At 44.3% G+C, this 10,402-nt stretch overlaps 1 pseudogene; it reads left to right on the top strand.

The window, feature by feature from the left end:
* The first annotated feature begins 72 nt into the window (after positions 1-72).
* Positions 73-10,402, top strand: part of LOC109466457 — a 10,379-nt pseudogene continuing 49 nt past the window's right edge.

Raw genomic sequence — 10,402 nt, 5'->3', positions numbered from 1 at the left:
CCACTGCCCTTTATTCGCTACCAGTTAACATTCTTCAGCTCACTTTTTGTTAGTATGTCATCAATTTAAAAACTGACGATGACAGTGCCCGGAAGTGACGACAGCGACACAAAACTGACCGGACCTGTTTGTTTAGTCACGTGCACAAAGATAATTAGGAGTCCTCAACAAGTACAAGTAGGTGTAAAGCTAATACAGAGAACGGTGAAGGTAAAGACTTATACAGACGTTTTCTAAGCAGAAAGTCGCCATGTTGCGGGTGTGTGAGAAACTCCGTGAAGTGGACGAGAAGGGCAGGAGGTACGGACTAGCCCGGGCGGAGACAGGCTACCTCCGTGCCCTGGTGGACGCCATGGTCGACACGGACAGGCTGGCGGAAGTGGAGCTGCTCAAAACTCTGGGCGGCGTGAACGTGGAGAAGGGAAGACTCGGGAAAGACGTGGGGAAGTTTAACACAGCCTTGGCGCTTTACATGACTGCTAAGGTGCGGTGTGACCATGAAGAACAGGCAGATGGCATAGAACACCGCTACCACTACACGGAGAAGCTTTTACAAGGGGTGTCGTCACAGGGTAAGGAACAGCCAACTAAAGACAAAGAGACGACTACACCTGCAAAGGTAGCGGCAAAGTTTCAAGATCTGGACAAGAGACGGGCTGCCAGAGATAACACAGACTCTTTGCTGGTTGGATACGCACAGGTGATGGTAGAGGCGATAGTAAACGACAACAGCATGTTAGAAACAGAAGCGATCAAGAGTCTGGGTGACGTGTACCTCAAAAGAGGAACAGAAACTGGAGACACTAGAAACTTAACCAGAGCTACTGCTCTGTACAACAGGGCACTGGCGCGGTGTCACAACGTTCATGGAACAGTTGTCATTGTTCACCGCTTACTGCACACCGCAAAAATCAGACAAGACATCAACACAACAAGAAGCAAGGTGAGTGAACTGTTTTTACTTGAGCATGACGGAACTCGCCATTGCTGAGTAGAATTCAGGGTGTCAACTCGGTTTGTTTATCTCCACAAATCCCGTCATTCATGTCGCACCGCTAATGGCGTAAAGACATTTTATTGCCCATTCCTTGATTTTCGTGCTTTTGACCTTGAACGGCCAGGACTTTGAGTATAGGACTACGACTCTGTTTTGACGAATCGGACTTTTATGTTTACTGTATGTTGTCTCACTGTATGTTACAATGTCTTGTGTAATTTTGCTGGGCCCCCTTGGAAAACAGCTGATACAAGCTGAATTGGGGCTACCCAGCCGTCTTAAGATGAAATAAATAAATAAATAAATAATTGATTCATTGTAAAATTGTTTTTCACGACTAGGAATCTTACTTCTTATATCAATATGTTTACTTCATTTGTTCCGCCTGCAAAGTTGTGATTTTGGGGTAGAATGTGTTCTGTATCTTTGACGGCAGAACACGTACACTGGGTTTTGTTTGCTTATTTTTTTTGTCTGTGCATAGACGAAGGTCTTCGCCAATGGACTGTTGTGTCCATGAATTCTAAATCATCAGCCGGCCATATCACAACATTTAACATGTCTACTTTAAGTTTGCCTTTCGGGAGTCAACTCCGGTCTTTTACCTTTGACCATCAAATAACACGATTTTAGTAGATCGGGTTTAGTAGAGGTCAGCGCCCACGCAACAAAGTGACCTTCCGCGGATTATGTAGCGTCCTTCACCTTTGACCATTGGTCAAAGTTTTTTTTATTCCAACATGTAATCACCAGACGTGGTGACGACACACTCAAGTTTCCTCAACTTATATTAATGCCGCCACCAACACAGGGGACAAATACAGGACAGGACAATACTCATTTACACCTGAGCTAAGTGAGGAAAGCCGTGTAAAGTGCCTTTCCCAAGGGCACAAGATCGGTGGCATGTCAGGACTCGAACCCGGGACTCTTAGTTCCGAGTCATTGGTCAAAGTTCATAATTGAAAACCGGTTAAGGTGGCCCTCAGGGGATTCCTATAATTAAGCACCCCGAGGTGACTCATCTCGACGCGGTAAAAATTATAGTAGGGTGCACTAGAGAATCACGGCCAACTAATATGTTGAAATATACGGTATATTCTACAAAATAACTGAAAACCAAAAAAAAGTTATCGTTTTTTAACATAATGACGACCACTTTGATTTGGCCTCTACCGGGGTCAACGGAACTTCAGCCGGCTCACCCTGGAACGTGGTTGCGTAATGCCGCGCATTTATACACGAACAGGGAAATCTTCACAATCCAACTCATACTGTGTACAAGCCGATACCTTTCTATACCACACAGCGCAGTTTATTAATGGCTACCTCTCAAATAAGTCGCTCTAGCCAGGATGCAAGAGGTTTGTCTGCACTACTTTCTATACCCGCGTCATAAACCCGGGGATCACCCATAAATACTGTGTTGTACGGCCTTAATTGAATTTGCTTCTCGCAGAGGTCAACGCGTCAACGACAACAAGACGTGAGAGGACGGAAGGACCACTTCTCTCCCTTCTCAGCTACGCCCTCTAGCGACAGAACCACCCGCCATGTAGACGATGACATGTTAGTGCTTCTATGTTTCCTTGTCTGATGTATTCAGTGGAGTTGATTCTTTCAAATACAAATAACTATAAAACATAAACAAGGGGCCATTTAGCATTTTGCTGGCCAGAAATGTATTATCAATTTCATTGTTCGATTTTATGTAATACTATTTAAATAATGCAGTGTGTTCTATGTCAAACACTTTGTAGCGCATTTGTGAAGTACGTTTGTCTCAAAACGCGTTTTATGGTTCAGATCCTACCGCAGGTACCTACAGACGGCAGAAAGTGACCTGAGCAAAGGAGACCTGGACGCAGCAGAGCAGAACCTAGCAGCCGCCCTGAAGCAGGTTCACGGTCTGTTATACAGTTTTTTTGCACGCATTTTCTAATCATAGTTATTACTTAAAGTTTAAAAAAAGTTTTTTCTTCCTACTGATCGTAAGCAGTCAGATCGTATACTAGATGGCTTTTGAAATCCATAATATCATTTGTCATACTCAAACACAACCATTGTGTATAGTTCTGATCAATCTTTAATTCCCACCCACAGATCGCAGTAAACCCAACAAGGCTAAAGAAGCCGACTGTCTGTGCAGGTTGGGTGACGTCTACATCGAGCGAGGTAAGCGGACAGGAGAAGGTAGGAAATTCACACAGGCGGCAGCTCTGTATAACGCATACATGGCCAGAACAGATGGAGACAAACAAAACATGGTAACAAAATTGCAAGAAACAGAAAAGCAGTTTCTTAGAAACACCTGTAACCTTGACTGTGAACCGTGCCCGTATAGCAGCGCGTTAGATCACAGAAATGAACTGAACAACTTGCGCGCACGTGCAAAATCTCAGCTCGAAACAATTCATCAGGAACACAACCCTTATCAGTATGATGAAGACGATCCCGTCGTGAGAGAGGTAGAGATCAAACGAGCTGAAGCAATCAAGAAATTGTTCAAGAGCATCACAGTTGAAAGACGAGAGTTTATCCAAGTACTGACAGATGAATGCATTGCCAAACTCGGACCTCCTCCCTGTAAGTTCGCTTTCATCGGCATGGGGTCACAGGCCACAGAACTGGTGACGCCGTACTCCGACCTGGAGTTCGCCATTCTGATTGAGGAGGGGAAGGATGATGATGATACACGTAGGTACTTCATAAATCTCACACACTACTTACATCTAAAAGTCATCAACCTTGGGGAAACCATCCTCCCAGCCATGGCCATCCCGTCACTCAACGACTTCCTCTCAGAAGACCCAGAGAAAGACTGGTTCTACGACTCCGTCACACCTCGTGGCTTCGCCTTCGACGGCTTCATGCCATGGGCTTCTAAGACTCCGTTTGGAAGAGACCAAACCAAAAGCAAACCTCCTGTTAGTCTCATCCAGACTCCTGCCGAGTTGGCCAAGTATCAGTATATCAGAATAGCCCTGGCGGAAGGCTATCACCTTTCAGACATCCTCAGACGGGTGACTTACTTAACAGGGGACGAGTCTTTGGTGGATGAGTATACAAGCATTGTCAACAAAGGCGTAGACCGTTCCCCTGTTCTGTCGCGGTTGTCAGCAATGCTAATACTGAAGGATAACATTACACAACTAGTAAACGTTGAAGCAACGGCACAGCTTCTGAATGTGAAGAAAGAAATCTACCGTTTTCCCAGTGTGGCTGTTGATGTGTTAAGTATTTGCTGTGGTATCACGATCCCCAGTGTGTGGGGAATGATAGAAGAGTTACACAAGACACAGCGGATCAGTGACGAAGATGCCCACCACTTGACTGTACTGATCAGCATCTCAGCGGAGCTACGATTAAGAACGTACATTGCCAACGGAGGACAGAAGGACAGACTGTCTCCTCTCACGGAGATGAAAGTCCAGTTGGACAAACATGACGTAGATGACACAATCGTTGAGTCAGTTTTCTACATACCGGACTCTAAAATGCTGTTCAGGTACTACTATACAGCTATCCCATTAAAAAATTGCATTATTTATACAATTACAAAGGGAAGTCCAACGACAAAGATATTCCAAACGGCTGTCTTTGACAACTCATCTCAAACAAGGGGTCGGATAACAAGGCAACTGTTCTATTTCGATGAATCCATGCGTCATTTGGAAGCAGCTCTAGAAGAGGCAGATAGTGACGAGGAACAACAGTTTGACATACTTTTTGAATTAGGACAAGTCTCACAAATGCGGAGTGACTATCAGAAAGCAATCAGCTACTACGAAGGGTCACTCAGAATTGGAAATACTATTAGCGAAGGCGCAAAAGCGCATCTCACAATTGCCTCGTTACTCGCAGACATTGGGACATGTTGGAGTGGCCTTGGTGATCAGAGCATATAAGTTATCACAAACAGTCACTAAAGAGGATGAAAGCTATCTATGGCGAAACAACGCCACAATTCGCCATTGCTGCATCACTAAACAACATTGGGAATTGTTGGAGTGACCTTGGTGACCAGAGAAAAGCTATCAGTTATAATGAGCAGTCACTGAAGATGAAGAAAGCTATCTATGGTGAAACAACGCCACATCCTGACATTGCGTCATCACTAAACAACATTGGGAACTGTTGGAGTCACTTTGGTGATCAGAGAAAAGCTATCAGCTATTACGAACAATCACTGAATATGAGGAAAGCTATTTATGGCGAAACAACGCCACATCCTGACATTGCTAAATCACTTAACAACATTGGGGCATGTTGGAGTCACCTTGGTGATCAGAGGAAAGCTATCATTTATCACGAACAGTCACTAAAGATACGGAAAGCTATCTATGGTGAAACAACGCCACATCCTGACATTGCTTCATCACTTTCCAACATTGGGAACTGTTGGAGTCACTTTGGTGATCATAGAAAAGCTATCAGTTATTACGAACAATCACTGAATATGAGGAATGCTATTTATGGCGAAACAACGCCACATCCCGACATTGCTGGATCACTAAACAACATTGGGGCATGTTGGAGGGACCTTGGTGATCAGAGAAAAGCTATCAGATATCACGAACAGTCACTAAAGATGAGGAAAGCTATCTATGGGGAAACAACGCCACATCCTGACATTGCTTCATCACTAAACAACATTGGAAACTGTTGGAACAGCCTTGGGGATAAGAGAAAAGCTATCAGTTATCATGAACAGTCACTGAAGATGAAGAAAGCTATCTATGGGGAAACAACGCCACATCCCGACATTGCTGGATCACTAAACAACATTGGGAACTGTTGGAGTGACCTTGGTGATCAGAGAAAAGCTGTCAGGTATTACGAACAGTCACTGAAGATGAGGAAAGCTATCTATGGTGAAACAACGCCACATTGCTTCATCACTATATAACATTGGAAGATGTTGGCACAAACTCGGTGATCACAGTAAAGCCTTCAGCTATTACCAACCATCATTGAATATAATGAAAGTTACCTATAGGGACAATCCAGCACATCCCAACATTGCAAAAGTACTGAACAACATTAGATCCTGTAAAAGTGCCCTCCACGAGTAGAGTAGTAAAGTCGTTAGTAATAGTAGTTATAGCAAACCGTCACTCAGGATTAGCTAACTATGGAGACACTACTGAACACCTCCAATCTGCCTTAACATATCATGTCACTACATAGCTATTTTGCTCACAAAATGTATACTCGGTATGGTCGCTTCTATTACATAATAGGAATTCTAGGAAACTACCAAATGTACTTTCAAGAATGGAGCATAGTATGATTGTATGTAACTTACATGTACAGTCTTTGCTGGGATTCCTACACTTGAGCAGCGATTTATGCTTTTCCGATATGTCCTATATCTAACGTCAGGGACTACATGTCTATACTGTACACATGAATAAAGGGAAAAAGTCTTGTATTGTTTCTGAGTAAGCTCAATGGAGCGAGAGAGTGAGTGAGTGAGTGAGTGAGTGAGTGAGAGAGGGTGTGAGTGAGTGAGTGAGTGAGTGAGTGTGTAAGTGAGTGAGTGAGTGATTGAGTGATTGAGTGAGTGAGAGAGTGAGTGAGTGAGTGGGTGAGTGGGTGAGTGAGTGAGTGGGTGAGTGAGAGAGTAAGTGAGTGAGTGAGAGAGTGAGTGAGTGAGTGAGTGAATAAGAGAGTGAATGAGTGAATGAATGAGTGAGTGAATGAGGGAGTGATTGAATGAGTGAGTGAGTGAGTGAGAGAGTGAGTGAGTGAGTGAGTGAGTGAGTGAGTGAGTGAGTGAGTGGGTGAGTGAGTGAGTGAGTGAATGAGTGTGTGTGAGTGAGTGAGTGAGTGAGTGAGTGAGTGAGTGTGTGAGTGAGTGAACAGAACTTATGGATGATGAAAGATGTGGATTATCAGCATCACGATGGTATTGAATGAGCCGGTGATTCTCACCATGACAACAACAGCGACGGTAAGAAGGCAGGTTCATTGTAACAGAACAAAACGATCAAATAGAATTGTTTTTTATTAACTAATGCGGTTATACCTATCTACTGGACTACTGGTATGTACCATTGAGCAAACGGAATACAGGATACAATACTCTGTGTCTAGTGTCTATTGAGGACTGTTGAGGACTATTAACTGCTGCATCTACCGTGAATCGTGACGAATCTTTTCATTACCACAAACAGCAGAAGTAAAATCTTGAGCAAACAGAATACAGGATGATGGTTGTAGCCCCCCCTCCACACACAATACGCTATATCTACATACAAACATATCAGCCACACCCATAGTTGTCTGTTGAGGACTGTTGAGGTATAATATATATAACTGCCACATCTGCCGTGACTCGTGACAAATCTTTTCATTACCACATACAGCAGAAGTAAAATCTTGAGCAAACAGAATACAGGATGGCGGTTGACAGGTTGTAGCCCCTCCACACACAATACGCTATATCTACATACACATCAGCCGCACCCATAGTTGTCCATTGAGGACTGTTGAGGACTACTAACTGCCGCATCTGCCGTGAATCGTGCCGATCTAGAAGTGGCTATACTGTGTTGAAGCGCCATCTAGCAGGTGCCCGCGGAACTACATGATCAGCACCAAGGACAGCACCAGCCCTACCCTTATGTGCGTTCTTACCAGCAGACAATGATGACATGATAGGTCTTGTTTTTCCACAATCTTTTTAATACCACACAGAGCAGAAGTAAAATGTTTCGGGTGTGTGAGAAACTCCGTAAGGCGGACGCCAAGGGCAGGAGGTACGGACTAGCCCTTGCGGAGACTGGCTATCGGACTGCACAGTACATAATAATAGAGTAGAGTAGACCTTTCGGCGAATAGGGAATTCTTGTGTTAAGTTGGGGTCACTCGCCACACCAATGTACTGTAATTCCCGATTGAACAAATAAGGCCTAAGGAATACCAGCTGGGTTTCCCGAACACGAGACCACATAAAAGACCCAAAATGGTAAAAAAAAATTAATGGCTCTTGGTCGCAAATGTGTGATGTTGACACATTGGCGGACCAAATCCTTTGGGTCGTTTTGGCACTCAGTTAGACAATTAGCCCAAGAGGCTCGGTGGGCGTCACTCCACCATACATGGTGGGGAAGTCGTGTAAAGTTCCTTTCCCAAGGGCACAACGTCGGGCCACGGTGAGTATCGAACCCGTGACCTCTTGGTTCCGAGTCCAACGGTCTAACCGTTGCGCCACCGACGCCACGACATGGTAGAAAGATCTTATCAAAGACGACACTGGACCTAATTTAAGCACCTAAATACACAGTGGTAGCGACGAAAAACCAGGCTACCTGGGAGACTGTGTTAAACATATGCATGAAAGAGGCCCTGGCCTGAACACTTAAGGCATAGGCACGTACGCAGGTTACTTGATATGTTTACGGACACGGGTATTTCCGAACCTTTTGTGCATTGGCCTTTGACCTGCATTGACGGATGACGTACTGTTGACACATTCAGTGTGAAACCTGTGCCTGTTCAAGTCAGACGCATAATGTTAACACGGACACTGTGAAGACAAGGAATTTAGAAACGTTTTCGTAGCAGAAAGTCGCCATGTTGCGCGTGTGTGAGAAACTCCGTGAGGCGGACGAGAAGGGCAGGAGGTACGGACTAGCCCGGGCGGAGACAGGCTACCTCCGTGCCCTGGTGGACGCCATGGCCGACACGGACAGGCTGGCGGAAGTGGAGCTGCTCAAAACTCTGGGCGACTTAAACGTGGAGAAGGGAAGACTCGGGAAGGACGTGGGGAAGTTCAACACAGCCTTGGCTCTTTACATTGCTGCTATGGTGCGGTGTTACCATGAAGAACAGGCAGATGGTATAGAACACCGCTACAACTACACAGAGAGGCTTTTACAGGGGCTGTCGTCACAGGGTAAGGAACAGCCAGCTAAAGACAAGGAGACGACCACACCTGCAAACGCAGCAGCAAAGTTTCAAGCTCTGGACAAGAGACGGGCTACCGGAGGTAACACAGACTCTTTGCTGGTTGGATACGCACAGGTGATGGTAGAGGCGATAGTAAACGACAACAGCATGTTAGAAACAGAAGCGATCAAGAGTCTGGGTGACGTGTACCTGAAAAGAGGAACAGAAACTGGAGACACTAGAAACTTGACCAGAGCTACTGCTCTGTACAACAGGGCACTGGCGCGGTGTCACAACGTTCATGGAACAGTTGTCATTGTTCACCGCTTACTGCACACCGCAAAAATCAGGCAAAACATCACCAGAACAAGAAACATGGTGTGTGAACTATTTTAACTTGAGCATGACTGCAGTGCTTACTTCCGAGTTTCCACTCGGTTTGTTTATCTCCATGAATCCCGTCATGCATGTTGCACCACCAATGGTAAAATGGCTTATCATGTAGCTAATTGCGCTAGAATAATACCAGCTTTCTGTAATAATTAATTCCCTTCATTGCTTAATTCAACAAACGTATGGGTGGAGTTTGCACTGTTTTAGTAGAAAAGTGTAATAAGTTGTGAATCGAATATACGAGTATTTTTGTTCGATGGGTATGTATATCTTGAAAATAGGATGGAACGTGTCATATTTCGCAGCTGTAATTAAATGATGTGCAAAAAGCATCCAATCATTACATTTTATATTCCAAATACTCAGTATTCAATATAGACTCAGTTTGGTCTTCCACGGGTCATGTCAGATCATTTACCTTTGACCTTTGGTTAAAGCTCTTTTGTGGTTTACATGACCACCTGTTAATCATACATAACGTTTCTTCTTCCTATCGGTTCTCGCAGAGGTCAACACGTGCAAAAACAACAAGACGCGAGAGGACGGAAGGGCCACTTCTCTCCCTTCTCAGCTGCGCCCTCTAGCGACTGGACCACCAGTCAAGTTAACGATGACATGTTAGTGTTTCTGTTTCATTGTCTAATGTACTCAGTGTTGTTACTTCTAACTCCTAATAACACTTAAATAAACATGAATGTGGGAAAATTTAGCATTCTGTTGGCTGGAAAGATATTTTATACACACGCAGCCAACGTTAGTTTGTGTCGTTATAAAGTTTTTGTTCAATTTATGCAACAATACTAACGATTGCTTGGCATTCATTGCCTTTGTACAACACGTCGGCTGTAGTAAGTTATCACCTAATGCATCAAAACTTATTCCTTGTTCAGCTCCTACCGCAGGTACATCCAGACGGCAGACCGTTGACGTGAGAAATGGAGACCTGGACGCAGCAGAGCAGAACCTGGCAACCGCCCTGAAGCTTGTTCACGGTCTGTTATACTACTTTCATTCATAAATAATATAATCTTAAGTACTTAACTTTTCACTAAAGGATAAATATTTCCTCTACCAAGAAAGACTTGGCTTTGTTATTATTTATAAGTTTTAAAAAGT

The sequence above is a fragment of the Branchiostoma belcheri genome, unplaced genomic scaffold, assembly GCF_001625305.1.
Source record: "Branchiostoma belcheri isolate BF01 breed outbred unplaced genomic scaffold, Haploidv18h27 scaffold168, whole genome shotgun sequence".
Classification (NCBI taxonomy): Eukaryota; Metazoa; Chordata; class Leptocardii; order Amphioxiformes; family Branchiostomatidae; genus Branchiostoma; species Branchiostoma belcheri.
Note: the sequence above shows the minus strand (reverse complement) of the source record. Positions and strands in the feature narration are given on the sequence as shown.